Below are 19,630 nucleotides of genomic sequence, written 5' to 3' on the forward strand. Positions count from 1 at the left end.
AAGATGCTATTGAATTGACTTGAAGATTTGTGGTAGACTCTTACTTGGGTGGCCTCCAATGAATCATGCCTCCTGGTCTTCATGCCCTTTTGTAGACCTCTCTCGTTGCATGTGGGCTGGCTTCGTGACCCACTTTCACCATGAGAATGTGCAGAAAATACCACTCTGCCGATTTTAGGCTGCTCTTTAAGAGCCCTGGCAGCTTCCTTTTTTGTGCTCCAGGTGAAGCCGGCAGCCATGTGAGAAGCCAGATTACCAAAGAAGAATGTCTGAGGTCGCCATTTTGGAGGGAAGACCAAGCTAACTGCGTGGAATGCCATGTGAGGAGAGCTGAAGAACCCAATTCTCAATCAAGTCTGAGGTCCAGACATGTGACCCAAGTTGGCTGTTCCAGCCAGACCCCGGCTGTGCAAGCAACCCAGCCGGCACCAGCTATCTCCATGAAGCCCATCCCAAATCGCAAAATTGTAAGCAAGTTGAGTGAATGATTGTTGTTTTAAATCACTAACTTCTGGGATAGTTCGTCACTCAGCAATAAATAACCAAAAGACGTTCCTTATCATTAATTTTGTCATTTGGCCAGTTTTGTTTTGCTCTTTATAAGTCCTCTTTGAGTTTAAACTATATTTCGAGAAAGTTATCATGGAATTCCGTGGTGAGAGTGAGGGATGCCTTGCTTTGGTACCACAAGCCCTGCCTTGTTTTCCTTTTTTATCTCACTGTGTGTATCACAGCACCCAGCACATAGCAGATGATCAAGAAACATTTGCTGAATGACTAAATAGTTGCAAATTATAGTGGGAACAGAGTCCAAACTCGTTTGCTACTCTGGGCTCTCAGCCATGGGCTCACACTCTTCCTTTCCAGCTTTTTCTTCTGTTACTCTTTTTGCTTTAGCCAAGTTTGGCTCCTCTCTCTTCTTTAAACACTTCTTGGTCTCTTAGCCTCCTTTGCCTTTGCTCGGTCTGTTCCTTTTGCTTTGAATTCCCTCCCTGCCCAGCCATGCGTACTCACAGGCACACCCACACACATATTTCTCCTGTCTCTTATCCGTACTCTAAGACTCATCAGTGCCTGATGCCCTCAATCAGGAAAGAGCTCAAATCTCTGAATTCTCTGAACATTCTAGCAGTCTCATGCCACTCAACATGTTTTATCTCATTTGAAAATGTTCACCTACATGTCTTTTTCCTCCCTGGTTCGAGTGAAGCTGCTGAAGGAAGGATCCTATCTCGTATTGCTTTGTATCTCTCATGTGACCTCCAAGGTATTCAGTAAGTGCTTAGTAAATAAATATGGACTGGGGAGAAAAAAGTCAGAAATCATCTGAAGCTACTCCTCCTTGGGAGAAGCCCATTTTGTCAAATGAGGGCCATTCTTTCTCTCCTTTTAACCAATCTGCAGGTGACTTTTAGGCTTGTGTACTTAAAGTATCCCTTTCCTCATAAGATGCCTGTTAATTTGCCATTCTAAAGGTAATGCTTTGACATTTCTTACTTTTAAACACTAGATATGCAACAGTTGAGTGAATTAAAGACCGAAAAAGGAACGTTCAAGTGCTACCATGCTAAGTGCTCAGGGTAGAGACCCACATGAAACTCGGTCCCTGCTTTCCAGTTGCCCACATAATGGGCTTTTCTTAAAGGGAAGGAAAATGGAGGGAAAGACAAAGAAGGAAGTTGAGAATCTGACAGGTAGGTAATCAGTACTGGTACTCGCTGTGAACAGAATCCAGTGGAATTCCAGTCCATAGAGTTGAGTTATAAAAAGCAAGAGCGTGTTTTACAAAGAGAGAAATAGCAGCTGTGTGGGACAGCTAGCAGATAGTGCTAGAAATAAGGCAAATATGTATTTGTGCTTTCCTGCATTTTTCAAGTTTTCTGCAATAAGCATGTATTACTTTTGTAATCATAGAACACATGCAAAAATGCTCTTTCAAATAAAAATGAAGTGTTCATTGGTGTGTGGAGTGGTGTGCTTTGGAAAGCCTGGGATGGTTATTGCTCACTCTCGGTAGTATGTGTTTGCCTTTGTCCTTTTGTGACATTTTTGTTTCAGCCTATTGTTGACAAATAAAATGACTTATGGTTGATTCAGTATTTATGCTACTGAATTTACATTCTTTTCGTATGACCATAGTAGAATAAGTCTTTTGTTCCTGTATTTATTTATGTGTTAAATGCTCTTAGAAAAACCTTGAGTTCTAGAGAAACTCAGTGCATCCCAGTTTACTGAAGAGAGATGGTTTGATATTACAAAGGTCCCTTTAAATGATCAAGTTAAGCAGACTCCCAAGCCTGATATATAAGATTCTTCATAATGGACACCAACTTATGATTTCCCTTGGCTCTTCCTAAATTCCTACTACCTGGAATGCTTCAACCTCCATTTGATTGCTTCTCTCCACCATTCCCTTGGCTGATTCCAAGTGTCCTTCTTTTTCAGAGGTAGAGCAGAGCAATTGGGAAGATAGGGCCTGGAACTAAGTCCTCCTCATTGTGAATCTGGCTTTGCCACCTACTGGCATAACCTTGGGTAAGGCAGCCTGCCAAGCCTCAGTTTGCTGCTCAGTGAAATGGACATAATAATCCCAACCATAGAGTTGGCGTGCTACAAAGATTCAATTGTATAACATCGAACAATTTCATAGTGCATGGCACCTAGAAGATGCTCAGGAAATGTTAGTTCATTTTGCTCCTGACCCCCAGTCAGTTCTCCAGGTCCTGTTTCTTCTCTTCTTGATGCTGCCCAGGTCTTCAGCGAGGTCCGTTCTGGCTCTCAGTATGGGATCCGAGTGTCATCTTGATCCTCCCCAATGAATGATTGTAGTCCGAGGGTCAGCTCTGCCTCTTGTTCCTCCCCGGGTCCCCAGGACTGTAGCTTTGAGCCTTGCCCACCATGGGTGTTCGATAAAGAATGACTGAATTTATGGAGTCACAAATATTGGTGCCTTGATCAAGCATGAAACTGGTACCTCGTGGTCAGCTTTAGAATGGCCCAATACATTTTAATAAGAATGAGAATCATAACTGCATGAGAACAGCAAGTTGTTCTTTCCCAGTGCACTCCTGTAGGGGTGTCCTGAGCATTCAGAGCAGGACCAGGAGCTTTTCATGCTCCAGAGCTGGCTTAAATGCGCTCTGTTCATTCCGTCCGCACAGCCCCAGTGGCTCCGTTAATAATTCTGTGTTGTATCTTCTGGGCGATCTCCTGTTAATAATTAACACCCCACCTTCTGTTTCTGAGTGTGATTACTGTAATCATGTTCCTTTCAAGCTAATGAATTTCCTGCAGCACTTTGCAAATGTTAACTAGGTAATGGCCCAAATGTCTCCCCGCAAGAAGAAAATGTTTTTCAGAAATGTAGATCAGAGAGTTAAAATGCCTTTCCTAAGCCATGCTGCTCGAGGCACATGCCTCTGCCCGGGCGAAAATGCGATCAGAAATCCAATGCTTTTTGACATGCTCGCTCGGCCCGACTGCGTCGGCAGGTGTAGCTTCCTTGGGGAAGGAAAGAAGCCCAGTCCCAAAGGTGACGTCACGTGTGCTGGAAGGACGTGGGAGCTGGTGTCAGAAGACCTGGCTTTGTGCCAGTTATCTTCATCAAGTCACATAACCTCTCAGAGCCTCAGGGTTTTCATCTGCAAAATGGGAGGAAGAACGTATCGCCGAAGATCCCGTGATGGTGAAACGAGACAGTGGGCGTAAACCGTACAGTGTTACTCCGTGACGAGGTGTGTGCTTACGTGCGCGGTGGCCACTCCTCCGTGGAGCCGATTTATACGAGGGGAAGAATGGGAAGAAGGAAATACAGGATTAACACAGACCCCGATTTAAAAGTAATAGACAACCAATATTAAAAATCTTAAAAATATAAAATCAGTGAAATAAGGTACAATACGTTCTTCTATATCTGGATGCTTCTCCAGTTAACAAGTACCCCTGTCACAATGTGAAATAGGATCAGTTTACAAGTTTAACATGTATCTATTTTGTATAATTTAGTTACACCCAAAGGTGTTTGATAAGCTCTGATGAGTAGCATTCAAAAATTGCAGAAAACCTGGCACTCTTTCTTCAGACGACTCTAACATTGGGATCACATTTAACTCAAGGTAGTTATGACTCTGTTAGGGAAAAACGAAAATCTTGATCTGTTTGGATTTAAAACTGCCAGTGACAGTTTATTTACCAGCCCTTTACAAGCCTGAGGAGAGTAAACCCAGGGATCTGAGATTTTCTGACCAGCAAGAAAATCTACACCATGCGCAGAGTCCAAGATTAAATGACCTCAAAGCAAATGAGCTCATTTTATGACTTTAGTGAGCAGATTCAGTTTCATAAACAAAAATCGTATGACTTAAGAGAGCAAACACAATTTACTGTATTAAACAGGGGTTACTTGTTTGTAAGTGTTGCTTCTCATTAACTATCAGTAAACAAAGAAAGTATTTTATCATGAAGCTAATGGAATATGCACCGTTAAGTCTGTTTAATCTTAAAAGACCTTTGCCCTATCTGGATCTGTGTTTATACTTCAACCTAACTCTTGGTTAACCTCCTTGCTCTTACCTTTCCCAAGAAAAGGAAAGGGGCAGGCCCAGCATTTTGGATTTCACATGACTTTTGATTAAATCTGATTTAAACTTATGTGTCACTAAATGAAATCTACCTGAGAAATCAAAGCCTGGTATCTTCTGGCTTCCTCCATGTTGGCTCAGGACTCTCTCCACCTCTCTTCAAGGAAGGCCCTCCTCTTCTTAGACTAGAATGGGGAAGAGTCTGCGGGGGAGGATGGGTTATGCTCTCTCTAAGAGGCATCCAGATCTTACCCTCTCTGCTTCTAAGTGTTTTTAGAGCTGGAGACTGTGGTGTGGCCAGCGGCGGGCAGCCCATGGCAAAGGGCTCAACTTTCAGGGTTTCTTTCCCTCTCAGAGTTCTTTAGTAAGATCATTAATGGTGATCTCTCTCAACTAATGAAAGCCACAGTCAGTAAATTTTTTTTTCATGGATGGGCATAAAACAACCATTAAAAATAAACCAAAAAAATTTTTAAAAAGCCCAAACTGACAACCCCCTTGCCCCGTTTCCAGCTCACTCAGCTGCTCTCCTTCTGGCCCCTCCCTGGCCCCACTGAGTGGAATACATGCAGCTTAGCGATCTGTGATATCCTGTAGGAAAACACGGTGGGCAGGGCCTCATAGGTAGTTTACTGTAAGGCAGGGGTTGGTGAGGATGGGATTCTCCTGCTGGGTATGTGTGGTGAGGTGATGGAAATTATTTCTGGCCTCAAAGCTTAACTCCTCCCTCCCCATGATGAACGTAGCCACCCCCAGGGGCCCCGCCAGGCACCCTTCCCTGCTCTTCTGAATACGGCCCTTTCACTTGAGGTAAGCTCTGTCGGGGAACATCAATCATTCCGCTGAGCCTTCACACCTTTCTGCTGGGTTATTAGCTGTAGCCCATCACCTCTTACAGCAGCTTTGAAAGCTGCCTCAAGAATTCCAAGCGCCTCCTGCTGCCCTGCCCTTTCTAAAACTATCTGACGGCGTAGCTTGTACCAGCTGGGGCCCAAAGTCTGCAAGGAAGGCAAGTGTGGTCAACCAGGATCACTGTCCCCTGCCCCTTGAGCCATCAGACTCTTTTCTAACCAGATTGAAACCTATTGCTTTGCTTAACTTCTCTGACACTTCAACACTGCCAAATGCCATTAATTCCAAAAACCTGTGGAGTGTGTGTGTGTGTCTGTGTGCGTGTGTGTGCATGCAAAGTATGTTTGGGCAACACAGAGAGAAAAACTCTTCCAAAGACATACCACTTACCAAGGAACCTGGCTTTCAAAGAGTGCTGGGAAGTTCAGTGGAGCTATGTATAAACAACCTCCATCCCACCACAGAGAGCCCAATATAGCCAGGTTTTTTGTTTGTTTGTTTTGTTTTTTCTGTTTTTTTCCCCTGAAGCACTTGAGATTTGACAACTAACCTTTGGGCTCTGGGGATAGATCCCTTCTCTGATCCATCATTACAGTCTTAAGAATTCAGGGCCCTTAAAATGTTGGGTAATCGTTCTTTCTGATGGCTGAGTAATATACCATTGTATATATGGACCACATCTTCTTACTCCAGTCATCTGTTGAAGGGCATCTCGGCCCCTTCCACGATTTAGCTATTGTGGACAATGCTGCTATGAACATTGGGGTGCATATGGCCCTTCTCTTCACTACGTCTGTATCTTTGGGGTAAATACCCAGTAGTGCAATGGCTGGATCATAAGGTAGCTCTATTTTTAACTTTTTAAGGGACCTCCACACTGTTTTCCAGAGTGGCTGTACCAACTTGCATTCCCACCAACAATGTAGGAGGGATCCCCTTTCTCCACATCCTCTCCAACATTTGTTGTTTCCTGCCTTGTCAATTTTTGCCATTCTAACTGGTGTAAGGTGGTATCTCAAGGTGGTTTTGATTTGCATCAACATGGACCGGACTGGAGGAGATCATGCTAAGTGAAATAAGTCAAGCAGAGAAAGATAATTATAATATGGTTTCACTCATTTATGGAACATAAGAAATAGGAAGATCGGTAGGAGAAGGAAGGGAAGAATGAAGGGGGGGTAAACAGAAGGGGGAATGAACCATGAGAGACTGTGGACTCTGGGAAACAAACTGAGGGCTTCAGAGGGGAGAGGGCTGGGGGAATGGGATAGACCGGTGATGGGTAGTAAGGAGGGCACATATTGCATGGTGCACTGGGTGTTATACGCAACTAATGAATCATGGATCACTACATCAAAAACTAAGGATGTGCTGTATGGTGACTAACATAACATAATAAAATTATTATTTAAAAAAAAAGAGAATTCAGGGCTCTTAGAGACCAGCCAGGTCTTTCGCATTCCTTCGATCTCTTCAAGAAGGTGTTCTCTATTGAGATCCTCCCATTTTTCCCTGGGACCCGCACTTGCACTTGGAAGTGCTGCCCGACAGCGTCCGCTTCCCCACCAGCCTGGCGTAATGGCTGCTCTGGCATGTTCCCGGGAGGAGAGGTGCCCTGTGCGGGGTTATGGCTAACGGACATGTCAGCAGGCAGCCTCAGCGGAACAGGGAGGAAGGCACGTGTGAAGCACGCCTCACTTCTCTGTATGGCTCTACGACACCCCTTCTTCCTTCCTTCTTCTCACAGTCCTGCTCACCAGGGGCCCTCGGTCCTGCGTGTAAGTACCCCTTGCAGCCCCTCAGCCTGCTGTCTGAGACCACGGACCCAGGCAGAGAATTTGTAGGGGTCCCCTGCTTAGCAGCAGGTGGTGGCAGCAGCCCCATATGAATTTGAATTTGCTTTTCTTGCCCTGGCCTTGACTCCTCTCTGCTATGATCAATAACTAATCATTCCATATCGTATTTTGTGAGGACCCTGTTCTCTCTGACCTCCAAGGAGTCTGAGTTGTCAGATCAACGATCCATGAGTGGTGTTTGTGTGATAGTACCCTTCCCAGGGATATTCGCATGTGTTCTGGGCCTCTGGTATGTGCTGTCCTATATGGTGGCCGCCAGTCAGACATAGGGCAACTGAATACCTTAATTACGGTCCATCTGAATTAAGATGTGCTGTACATGTAAAACCTACTGGATTTCAAACACCTACTATGAAAAAAAGAATGTAAACTGTCTCATCTCAATAATGTTTTACATTGATTACACTTTCAATGACCATATTTTAGATACATTGAGTTAAATAAAAGATATTTTCCAAAATAAGTTCCATTGGCTTCTTTTTACTGTCTCTTAGTATGGCTTCTAGGAAATGGACAACGATCTGTATGGGTTGCATCTGTGGCTCCCTTCTCTTTCTCTTGGATCGTGCTGCCCTGGTATACGCTTTAAAGCCAGGTAGGTAGGGAGAGGTTTTGAGCCTGGGATTCCCCAGAAATCACATTTTGGGGATGGTCACCTGCTCTCTCTAAGAGTAAATCTTGCTCTGATGGGTATTGAGTGGGTTTGGGTTAACGCAGCAGCCTCCTGCATGATAACCTATGAGGCCCGCAAGGAGGGCGGAAGTGACAGAGGGAAGTAAGCCATAGGCAGGGGCAAAAATTCCTGAACCTGGAGGAGCCCACTGTAGTCCTGGCTCACGGTGGCCCTCCTCCGCTGGGAGCTGGGGCTGGGACGTCATGGAAAGAAAAACTCAATTAATCTGTCCCTCTGTCTCTGGGGAAATACCAACTAAGTCATTTTGGCATCTGGGTGGTGAAGAGCCAGGCTGGGGCATCACTGCCCTTCGCAACAGCTCTGTGACCTTGGACAAGTCACTGGGGCTCATTTTGCTGATGTCAAATCCGGGGAGGTGTTACTACAGGACCCCCTCTGGTCCCGCACCCATTATTCTCTTACCCATCACAGGTTCGACACCTTGGTGGTGTCCCCCAGAGTGACGAATCACCCCAGTCTGCCTGGGACTGCCTCTGACCAGTTTCCTGGCTTAGAGGACTTCCAGGACTAACCTGGGACAGTCAGGGTCACCCTGCCTCCAAGGGCTGAGCTGGGACTCGAAAGTAAATAGCTGCTAACTGGCGCAGTGTGGGGGAGGTGGGCAAGGGGGGCGGTGCATGGGAGGAGGTTAGTGGAGGAGTGGGGGAATGAGACCACCACCGCTTTTGTCTTCCCTCAGCTTCCCCTGGAGCAGCAACTGCCCCTGGGAAGGGGCACAGGCGTGGGGAGAGATTGGATGGGTCAGTGTTCTGGGCAATGCATTTATTCCCACGCCTCTCTCCACCCTCAGGCAGGTGCTTAGATCTGCCTGAGGCTCGGCCTCTGAGGAGCCTACAAGAAACAGAATATCTGCTCCTATAACCTCCCTCCCAACAGGATCATTTTAGACTCCAGCCTATCACAGGCACGTGTTAAAATGATCACCCTCACTGTAAAAAAAGAAAAAAAAAAAAAGTAGGAACGTCTCTCAGCTTTGTCTCCTTAAATAGTACATTTTCCCCATTCTGTTTCCACAGTACCCAGGGGGCACAGCCCCCCGTGCACGTCAATCCCTGCCGCTGGTACAGGCTGCATGCTGAGTTCCCAGCGTCCTGGGCAGAGTGTGATGTGGGGGAGTGCTTTCCAGAGGCTTCTCGGCGCCCGCCCGGCCGCTTGGAGTCGCTCAGAGTGTTGGTTAAAACGGCACATTCTTGGAAATTCTGAATGAGTGGGTCAGAGGTGGGACCTGGGAGTCTGAGAGCATCACAGGTGAGTCTGATGTGGTGTGAGAGCACGCTCAGCCTGACCAAACATTAGAATCACCCGGAGTGTCTTAAAAACCCAGGTGACCGGCTACATTGCAGACCTATGGAGTTAGACTTTCTAGGGGGAAGACCCCGGCATCAGTGTTTTTACAAAGCTCTTCTGGTGCTTTTAAAGATATAAGAAGGTGTTGATGAAGACATTATACAAACTGAAATAAACCAGAAATAAAAAGGCAAATACTGTATCATTCCACTTATGTGAGTTACCTGGAGTAGTCAGTTTCATAAGGGTGGCCCAGGTGGGGGGGGGGGGTGGAGAGGGAAATGGGGAGCCAGTGTTTAATGGGGAGAGAACTTCAGTTTGGGAAGATGGAAAGTCCTGGAGATGGATGGTGGCGATGTTGCTCAACGGTGTGAATGCGCTTAACGCCGCTGAACTGTATGCTTAAAATGGTTAAAATGGTAAATTTTATACTATGTGCATTTTACTGCAATTTAGAAAAGGGAGTATTGAGTAAAACATGACTTTCTCTTCCTTATCCCCTCATTCTCTTTCCCATAAAAATCATATCACCAGTTTATTGAGTATCCTTCCAGGCATATTCTATGTATCTATAAACACATATGAATATATATCTGTATACATCTACCTACTTCTGTTCATATGGAAACATTACACTGTACGACCCACTACGTTTTATCCAACATAAAACCTTGAAGAGACTTTCCTATTAGAACATAGTAAACAGCCTCATTACCAAAAGAAATTCATGGTGTTCTGTGGGTGGTTGTACTATGATTTATTTAACCAGTCTCCTAATGATGAACATCGAGGAGTTCCCTCCTCTTCTGTTACTACGAACTGTGTTGCAATACACATCCTTGTCATTGCATCCATGTACAAGCATATCTATAGAAGAAATACTTGGAAGTTGAATTGTTGGGTGAAAGTATCCATGCACTTCAAATTTTGACAGATATTGCCAAGTTACTCTTTGTAGAGGCTGTACCAGTTGGCCCTGTGCGCAACAGACAAGGAAGTGTCTATTTGTCCAGTTGCTCACTGCCATGATGAATTATCAGACTTTTTGGTCTCTGCCAGTGTCATAGTGAAAAATGACATCTCTGTGCAGTTTTATTTTGCATTTCTCTTAGGTGTGAGATGGAGCATCTTTCTAAGGGTTAATGGACACATCAAGGTGAAGTGGTCGGCTAGTAAGGGAACTATCTTTGCTGGGCAAGGCATTGAAGATCTCTCCAGGCACCCTGAGCAGGCAGCTCTTTATCTACATAAAGGCCAGGCCATCTCCGATCCAGGAGGAAGGGTGGACCTTCTGGTGAACTGGACAGCACCCTGTTAGGTCTTCACGGATGAGAATAGACCACCTAAGACAAAGGGACACCTTTTGCCCAATCTGATCTTTATCACCGGCCTGGGGGGAGGCACCTTCTTAGTGAGGAGTCCATCTGGCCCTGAGATGATTGTAGGACAGGGTGTTGGAGAGTTCCCTCCTCAGAGCCGAATGTTGGGGTAGAAGCCCAATGTATCGATTGCAAAGGAGGAAGCTTGGCGCTATAAGTTGGGAGCATTACATCTTGGCAACTTCTCCAGGTTCTCCGTAGAGATCAGCAATCCACATGAAAAAGGGCATGAACTTGTCTTTCAAGCAGTGAGCAGAGGAATGTGGGTGTCTGTGGGCTCATACGGGAGAGGAGGGCAGGCTGAGACCCAGGAGCCTGCTGCGCGTGAGGATGGAAGGTACAAGAACACCAGTGTGGGTGTGAAGCGGGGACAGGACGGCAAGGGCGGTGCTACCTTCACGACCGCTGGTAGTTCAGCTCCCGGAACATCTCAGGACCCGGCTCTGCACACACAGCAAGGGGAGACTGCTCAGCCAGCCCCACTCCAGCCGGCGGCGGGTGGTACTTCCCTCGGGCAGAGGGAGTAAACCAATGCTGCTCAGTGACCAGAGGAGGGCGACAACGTCCTGCGTTTGACCCTGTAAGAGCTATTCTTTGCTCTGGGCAAAGAATGGTTTAGGATTTCTAGGCCAGCTGCAAGTTTTTGTTCTGCCGCTGCATGGGGGCGGGGAGGAGGGCAGGTATCGCTCTTCACAGCACCGGCAGGAAATGTCTTTCTTTCGTGTCTCCAGACTTTCAAGAAGAATTTGTTGAAGGCTTTTGATGTGCTTCGTGGGGAACTGTCCGTGGGTCACTCTGCCTTGTTATATGGAAGCCACAGGTGCACCTCGGGACTGATGAGGTACCCCTGCCCTGTGCACACACACCCCCCACCCCCGACCTGGACTGCTCCTCGGAAAACACCTCTGTCTGTTTTCTGGGGCTGACTCGTTCCCCTCCCTCTGCAGAGCCCCTTTCCCTTTGTTGGTTTTTTAGTGATAATACTCATATAACATGGAACTCAGCATTGAGATCATTTTAAAGCGTACAATCCAGTGGCATTCAGTACATTCACCACATTATATTATCACCATCACTACCTCCTCCCTCTCGGCCCCTGGGAACCACTAACCTATGTTCTGTCTCTATGGATTCACCTATTCTGGACATTTTCTATAAATAGAATCGTGCTATATATATACACACACACATGGTCTTTTGTGTCTGGCTTCCGCTCAGCATAGCGTTCTTGTGGTTCATCAACGATGCTGTAGCATCGTTATGACTTTGTGAAATTACTATCTGTTAAGCGGAGCAAAGGGTGCCCATGGTGAGCGCCAGTGTGCCAGACCACAGGAGAAACTGAAAGAGAGCAGGTGATCACTCACAGGTCCCGGAGGAAGTACACAGCACACCTCCAGGGGCCATACGAGGAGGTCGAGGCAGCGTGCAGAGAAGGGGCCTCCATTAGGGTCTGTGGGTGGAGCGCTTTGGGGGTTCCTGAGCTAGGGCTGGATTGCTCAATTTAACCCCCAGCGCATGATTTTGGGAAGCCCCATGGGAGCTCATCTAAGAGCTACATAAGGCTCGCAGGAACTGCGAGGCGGGAGAGACTGCTGATCCCAAAGGCTGTTGCGGAAGTCCTATCTGGAACTTTCACGTGCTTGTGACTCTGTGGGCTGCTATCAAGTGCACGTGCTTGAGTGAGGAGGCTAGTGTCGGTTTGAGGTCCTCGAAGGATGCCTGGCCAAACAAAATGTATGCCAAGGCCACAATGCCATGGCGTAGTTTAGCAAAACTCTTGACAAGCATGCATGAGGACTTCATTCGTTTTTACGGCTGGGTACTAGTCCATTGCATGGGGGTACCATAGGTGGTTTACCCATTCATCTGTGGATGAGTATTTAGGTTGTTTCCATTTTTTGGCCATTGTGAATAATGCTGCAATGGACGTTGGTGTTATAAGTATCTGAGACCCTGCTTTCCATCTTTTGGATATATACCTAGGAGTGCCGTTGCCGAGTTAACCGAGTAATTCTCTGTTTAGATTTTTGAGGAATTGCCCAGCTATTTCCCAAAGTGGCCTTACCATTTTACATTCTTACCAACAATGTATGAGAGTCCCAATGTCTCCACGTCTTCATCAACATTTGTCCTTTTTTGTATTGTTATTGTTATTATTGGTCACTTTATTATTTTATCTGTCCTAATGGTGGTGAAGTGGAGTGCTGTTGTGGCCCTGATAACATTTCCCTAATGATGACTGGTGGGGAGCATTACTTCACGTGCTGGTTTCATTCATTTGTATATCGTCTTTAGAAAATTGTCTGTTCAAGTCTTTTGCCCATTTTTAAAATATTGGGTTGGTTGTGTTTTTGTTGTTGAATTTTAAGAGTTGTTTATATATTCTAGATAGTAGAAACTTATCTGATACATGAGTTACACATATTTTCTCCTGTTCTATGGGTTGTCTTTTCACTTTCTTGGTAGATGCATAAAAGTTTTTAATTTTGATGATATCCAATTTACTTTTTTCTTTTGTTGCTGTGTTTGGTGTCACATCTAAGAAACCATTGTTAAATTCAAGGTAATGAAAACATTAGCCCTTATGTTTTCTTCTAGCAGTTTTATTGTTTTAGTAATTACAGTCAGGCCTTTGATCCATTTTTTTTTTTTAAGATTTATTTATTAGACAGAGAGAGACAGCCAGCGAGAGAGGGAACACAAGCAGGGGGGGTGGGAGAGGAAGAAGCAGGCTCATAGCGGAGGAGCCTGATGTGGGGCTCGATCCCATAACGCCGGGATCACGCCCTGAGCCGAAGGCAGACGCTTAACCACTGTGCCACCCAGGCGCCCCCTTTGATCCATTTTTTAAAAGTGTTATCTCAGGAACACCTGGGTGGCTCAGTAGGTTAAGTGTCTAACTCTTAATTTTGGCTCGGGTCAAGATCTCAGGGTTGTGAGGTTGAGCGCCCATGTTGAGCGTGGAGCCTGCTTAAGATTCTCTTTCTCCTTCTCCCTCTGCCTCCCTCCCCCCATCCCCCACTGCTTGCGCTTGTGCGCTCTCTCGCTCTCTCTCTAAAAGATAAATTAATTAAATAAAATAAAAGTGTTATCCCTGTGGGGTTTTTTAATTGAGGTATCGTTGACATGTAAATTATGTTAATTTCAGATATAATGTGATGATTCAATATTTGTACTTTTGATCCATTTTAAGTTAATGTTTATATATGGAGTGAGATAAGGGTCCAGGTTTATTCTTTTGTATGTGGATATCCAGTTGTCACAACACCATCTGTTGAAGAGATTATTCTTTCCCCTGAATGGTTTGGCATCCTAGTTGAAAACCAGTAGACCATCAGTGTATGGTTTCTAGACTCTTAATTCTACCCCATTCTCTTTGTTTTTAAGCCTGCCCGGACTGTTTGGGAATAAGGTGCTTTTCTTCGTTTCTCCAACCCCTCGGCACTCTTCTTAGTTACTGCTCCTGATGCTTTCTTTTCATTCACCATGTGATCCCCTCCAAACCTTAGCCTAAGATTCTGCAGGGTCAGTGTTTATGAAGACAATTCTCCTTCCGACCTGATCTCTCAGTTCTCAAGCCTCCTCTCTTATGGTAATCTTCCCCAACCTACCACAGCTACCTGCTTCCACTGCTATTCCCTTGACCTTGTCCTCACCAATAACTCCACTCTCCATAATCATAGTTTCAGAAACCCCAGACTCCAGCCACCACCCCATATTTATCAGAGAATTGTAAATTAAAACCGTGAGACACCACTCCACACTTAATAGAATGGTTAAAATCCCAAACACTAACAACACCAAATGCCAATGAGTCTGTTAGGCAACAGGAACTTTCTTTTTTTTTTTTTTTAAGATTTTATTTATTTATTTGACAGAGATAGAGACAGCCAGTGAGAGAGGGAACACAAGCAGGGGGAGTGGGAGAGGAAGAAGCAGGCTCATAGCGGAGGATCCTGATGTGAGGCTCAATCCCATAACGCCGGGATCACGCCCTGAGCCAAAGGCAGACGCTTAAGGACTATGCCACCCAGGCGCCCCAACAGGAACTTTCATTCATTGATGATGAAAGCGCAAAATCGTTCACCACTTTGGAAGACAATTTGGCAGTTTCTTATAAAACTAAACATAGTCTTATCATATGACCCAGCAATCACACTCTTAAGTATTTATCCGTATAAGTTGAAAACGTATGTCTATACAAAAACATGCACAGAAATGTTTATAGAAGTTTTACTCATGATCACCAGAAAGTGGAAGGAACCAAGATGTCCTTTAGTAGGTGAATGAATGAATAAACTGTTGCCTTCAGAAGAAGGAATATTAATCAGCAATAAAAAGAAACAAGCTATCAAGCCGCAGAAAGACATAGAGGAACCCTAAATGCATATCACTCAGAAAACACAGGCAGTCTGAAAAGCCACATACTGCATGACACCAAATATATGACGTCGGGAAAAGGCAAAACTATGGATCAGAAACTTGAGGGGAGGAAGGGAGAGATGACGAGGCGGAGCACGGGGGATTTTTAGGGCAGTGGAGGGATTCTGTATGAGACTGTAATGGCGATACATGTCCTTATACATTTGTCAAAACCCACAGAACTGTACAAAACAAAGAATGAATCTAATGTCAATTATGGATTTTGGTTAATAGTAATGTGCCAACATTGATTCATCGACTTTAACAAACATGCCACACCAGTGTAAGAGGTTAACGATAGGAGAGACTGAAGGGGAGAGAAGAGAGTGTGGGGGAACTTCAGTTCTTTTGTAAACTTAAAACTGCTCTAAGAAATAGTTCAGTTAAAAAAAATTTTAAATCTCAACAGCAGTGCCCCCGGTGGCTCCGTTGGTTAAGCATCAGACTCTTGATTTCAGCTCAGGTCTTGATCTCGGGGTTGTGCTTAAGCCCTGTGTTTGCTCCATGCCCAGCGTGGAGCAAAAAACAAAACAAAACAAAACATCAACAACAAAAATTCAACAGAAAAAAAAATTTTGTCTGAAGATGTTGAAAGGTAAGATTAACCCTGAAAACTGCCTCATCTCCAGAGATCTTGTTGTAAGAAAATAAATAATCATTTATTACTTTTAATTGGTCTTCACTTGCCTGCAGTTGCGAACATCCTAATTCGTGTATAAATATAATTAGCCCATTTTATACATAGGTAAACTGAGGCTAGGAGAGACTCAACTGCTTGTCCAAGAATACACAGCTAGATGGTGGTATGGCTGGACTTCACACCTGGTTTTCCGAACTCCCAATGCTCCATAGTCTTTCAATCTAATGTGCACTTTCCTTGAGTGTAGATAGGACATGTGATTTGCTTTTAGCCAAAAGAACGTGGCAAAGGTGTTAGAGAGACTCTCGTTGCTGGCTTGATGAAGTATGTGGCCATGTTGGAGAGGCAAGGAATTGCAGAAGGCCTTTAGAACGTAAGGGTGGCCTCCAGCGGACAGCAAGCAAAAAATCTGGGATTTCAATCATGGAGCTCAACAGCAGAATGAGCATGGAAACAAATTCGTCACCAATTGAGCCTCCATGAGAATGCAGTCCAGTTAATTCACTGATTGCAGCCTTGTGACCCCAAGCAGAGGATCCCACTGAGCTGTGTCTGGACTCCTGACCCATAGAAACTGGGAGGTAATAAATGGATGATGTTCTTGGGTTTGTGGTGTATGTGTTATGCGGCTATAGAAAACTATTAGCACTGTGCCTTGTGTGAACCATATTCTGATTCTCTGTAATTGTCTAAATTGTGTTTTACAAATCTTGACATTGATGCAAATATTAGACTTATGTTTCAGATGGGTAAACAATGATCCTGGAATAAAACAGTTCACTAGCCCGAGTTCTTTCCTTTTTGTTTTGAATTGCAGGAAAACACAAAAAGAAATGTGTGTCATTTGAACAGAGCATAATTCAATTGTCTTTCTTGAGACCTTGTGTCTATCTGATTAGCAAGCAGATTGTTTTTTCTTCTGGCTCCCTGGGCTGTAAATATTCTCTATCTTCTAACTCAAAATTTCCAGAAGGGATTTATTACATGAAGTAACAAAGTACTTTTGGATTCAAACGATGTGCTTCACAGTTTCTCTTTTAATGAAAAGCGTATCCCCTTTAAAGATACCCGTGCGTCTGATTTTATATTAAGTAGAGACTTTTTTTTATATTGATTCCATAGACTTCATAAAGGCAACTCCTGTTAATGGCCTTCCACCTGACAAAGGGTAAAGTCTCCTTTACCGTGGAAATGTAAGCTGAGATGAAGCCTGAAGGGAAGAGTTATAATTTCCTAGCCTGGTTGCCCCAGTTTACAGGTTTGACTTACCAAAGTGGGCTGCCTTTATTTTTTATCATTTTATTTATTTGTATTGAAGTATAGTAGACACACAATGCTACATTTGTTTCTCGAAAGGTGGACTTTCTTTAAACCTAGGGCCAGGGAGGTGAACAGAATGCCAGGCCAACTCCAGGATCAATTCTAGATCATAATATTCAAACTAGCCAAGAACTCTGGTTTTGAGTTATGAGCATGTGGGATTGACTAGAAATGGGCCAGAGGTCTATTACATTTTAAGGAAGCTTTATTGCGAAAGAATCCCAGAGCTGGCAGACAATCGCTAGGTCAGTCGTCAAGTTGCTCACAGAGAATATGCTGTTGAACCTGTAGGATCCTCAGAAAGGACATTCTTTTCAATGCCCACCTGAGAAGTGGCCCCAGAAGACAGCTTCAAGGGAAATTTTCAGGAAGCAGAACCGAGGGTAGCCAGACTGGGCTGACACCCATGCAGGGAGTCCCTGCTACTTCTATTCCAGTGGCCCCCATGTGTGGTTTACCTTTCTCCCTTTTCCACATGGGAGTTTATGGCAGTTATCCTGTTCTCATTCACCACTGGGTTTTGGCCAGGCTGGGGTAGGTGGCTTATTCTTTAGCCTTTGGTCATTGACCTGCTCCACCAATGCCTCTCAGAGGATTGTTTATCTCTTGGAGATCCTGGATTTGGAGGTGGTCGAAGCCACTGGCTCATTCTTTTGGGGAGGTTCTGAGCATACAGCGTATGACCTGAGCTTATCAGAAAGTGTGCTTATTAGAAGAAGGACATAAATGGAGATCAGATAGCCAAGGAGTGGGTGATATTGGAAACCCTCTGGTTGTCTCTTTGGCTCCTAGGTCGTCCTTCACTCTTCCCAATAGTCTCAATTTCCATTGAGTCTCCAGATGGTTCTGGGCTAAGCTCTTCTGAATGTTCCTCTCCACTGGCCAGAGGAATTGGTTTTGACTGGCTAAGTCACTCTAATCAGAATGCTTCTCAGGACTTTTGTGGAGAGTCTGGATTTCGCTGATCTTTTTTGCTTTCCACAGTGTGGTATACAGATATGAAGCCCAAAATGGTGGCTGCCATCTTGTTTTCATGAAATGCAATGAAACTGACACATCAAGGGGAACACAGCTAAGAGAAAAACAGATAACTAGAGCCTAATCCTGATCAAACCATGCCTGAAATCCTTCTACCTTGGGGTGTTCTCATTATAGAAGCTTACAAATTCCCCTGGAGTTAAAGAAAATGTGCATTGCATTTTCAGTTATTTGCAACAAAAACATCCTCATTGGCACGAGAGGTCTAGCTGCTACCACAGGTCTGGGAGGAAAGTTCAGGATTTCTGAAAACCTACAAAGCTGGAAGGGCAATGTAAGTGGTTTTATAGGCAACAGGTAAGTCTAAGGAAGTCAGCTGAAGCAGGCAGGGCCACACAGGCCCAAGAGGTCAGGGGATTGGTCAGAACTCCATTACAGAGAAGATAGTAAAGGTGAGATTTGCTCTTTCTAGTGACATAGTCAAGTTCTACTCCCCTCCCCCCCAGATTTATTTATTTATTTTAGAGAGAGCAAGCAAGCATGAGTGGGGGGAGGGGCAGAGGGAGAGGGAGAGAATCTCAAGTAGACTGTCCACTAAGTACAGAGCCCACAGGGCTCAATCCCATGACCCCGAGATCATGACCTCAGCCAAAAGCAAGAGTTGGACACTTAACCAACTGAGCCACCCAGGCGCCCCTAGTCAGGCTCTACTTTCAGTGAGAACAACCTGGTGGGGGTCTGAGTGAGGGCCCTTGGCTAGGGGTGGAGCTCTCACCTTGGTTGTTGGAGATAAGTGAAAACAAGTGCCACTCATCACCAAATGTCTTACAGCCTTGTTTTCACAGTGGTTCTTCCAAATTCTTTACAACCTAGTCCTCATAAAGCCCATGTCAAGGCACTACCCTAGCTGTCCCCTACTCTTCTGTCTCCCCCTCCTCCCCCTTTCTCTGTCTAAGATTATCCCTTCGGACTGAGAGGTGAGTTAATGGGAGTCATAAGGAAATATCTTTTTTTAAAGATTTTATTAATTTATTTATTTGACACAGAGAGAGAGACAGCCGTGAGAGAGAGAACACACGCAGGGGGAGTGGGAGAGGAAAAAGCAGGCTCCCAGCGGAGCAGGGAGCCTGATGCAGAGCTCGATCCCAGGACCCTGGGATCACGCCCTGAGCCAAAGGCAGACGCTTAACGACTGGGCCACCCAGGCTCCCCCATAAGGAAATACCTTGCACCATCCTTCGGAGATTGAAAGTGTTCATGACAGTTATACCTAGAACCTGGTCCCTTCCAGTAACAGATAATTTAGCATGGCTTTCCAGACACTGGAGAATATCCCTGGGCTTATAGACCCACTGCGTGTCCTTGAATGCTTAGCACACTGCCACCTTGGGGCTTTTGTACTTGCTGTCCCCACGGCCTGGGATACTGTGCCCCACCTGCCCACAGAGCTATGCCTTCTCTTCCTCAAGATGACCTGATTGGGAAGGCAGACCACTTAAAATAAAACAACACCTCCCGTCTCCATTTGCCAGCACTTTCAAGCTCACTGCCTTCTTTATTTTTGTCTAATATTTGCCACCTTGCACCATTTGCACCTCCTTAGAATGGGAGACAGAGAC

The sequence above is a fragment of the Ursus arctos genome, unplaced genomic scaffold (assembly GCF_023065955.2).
Source record: "Ursus arctos isolate Adak ecotype North America unplaced genomic scaffold, UrsArc2.0 scaffold_17, whole genome shotgun sequence".
Lineage (NCBI taxonomy): Eukaryota > Metazoa > Chordata > Mammalia > Carnivora > Ursidae > Ursus > Ursus arctos.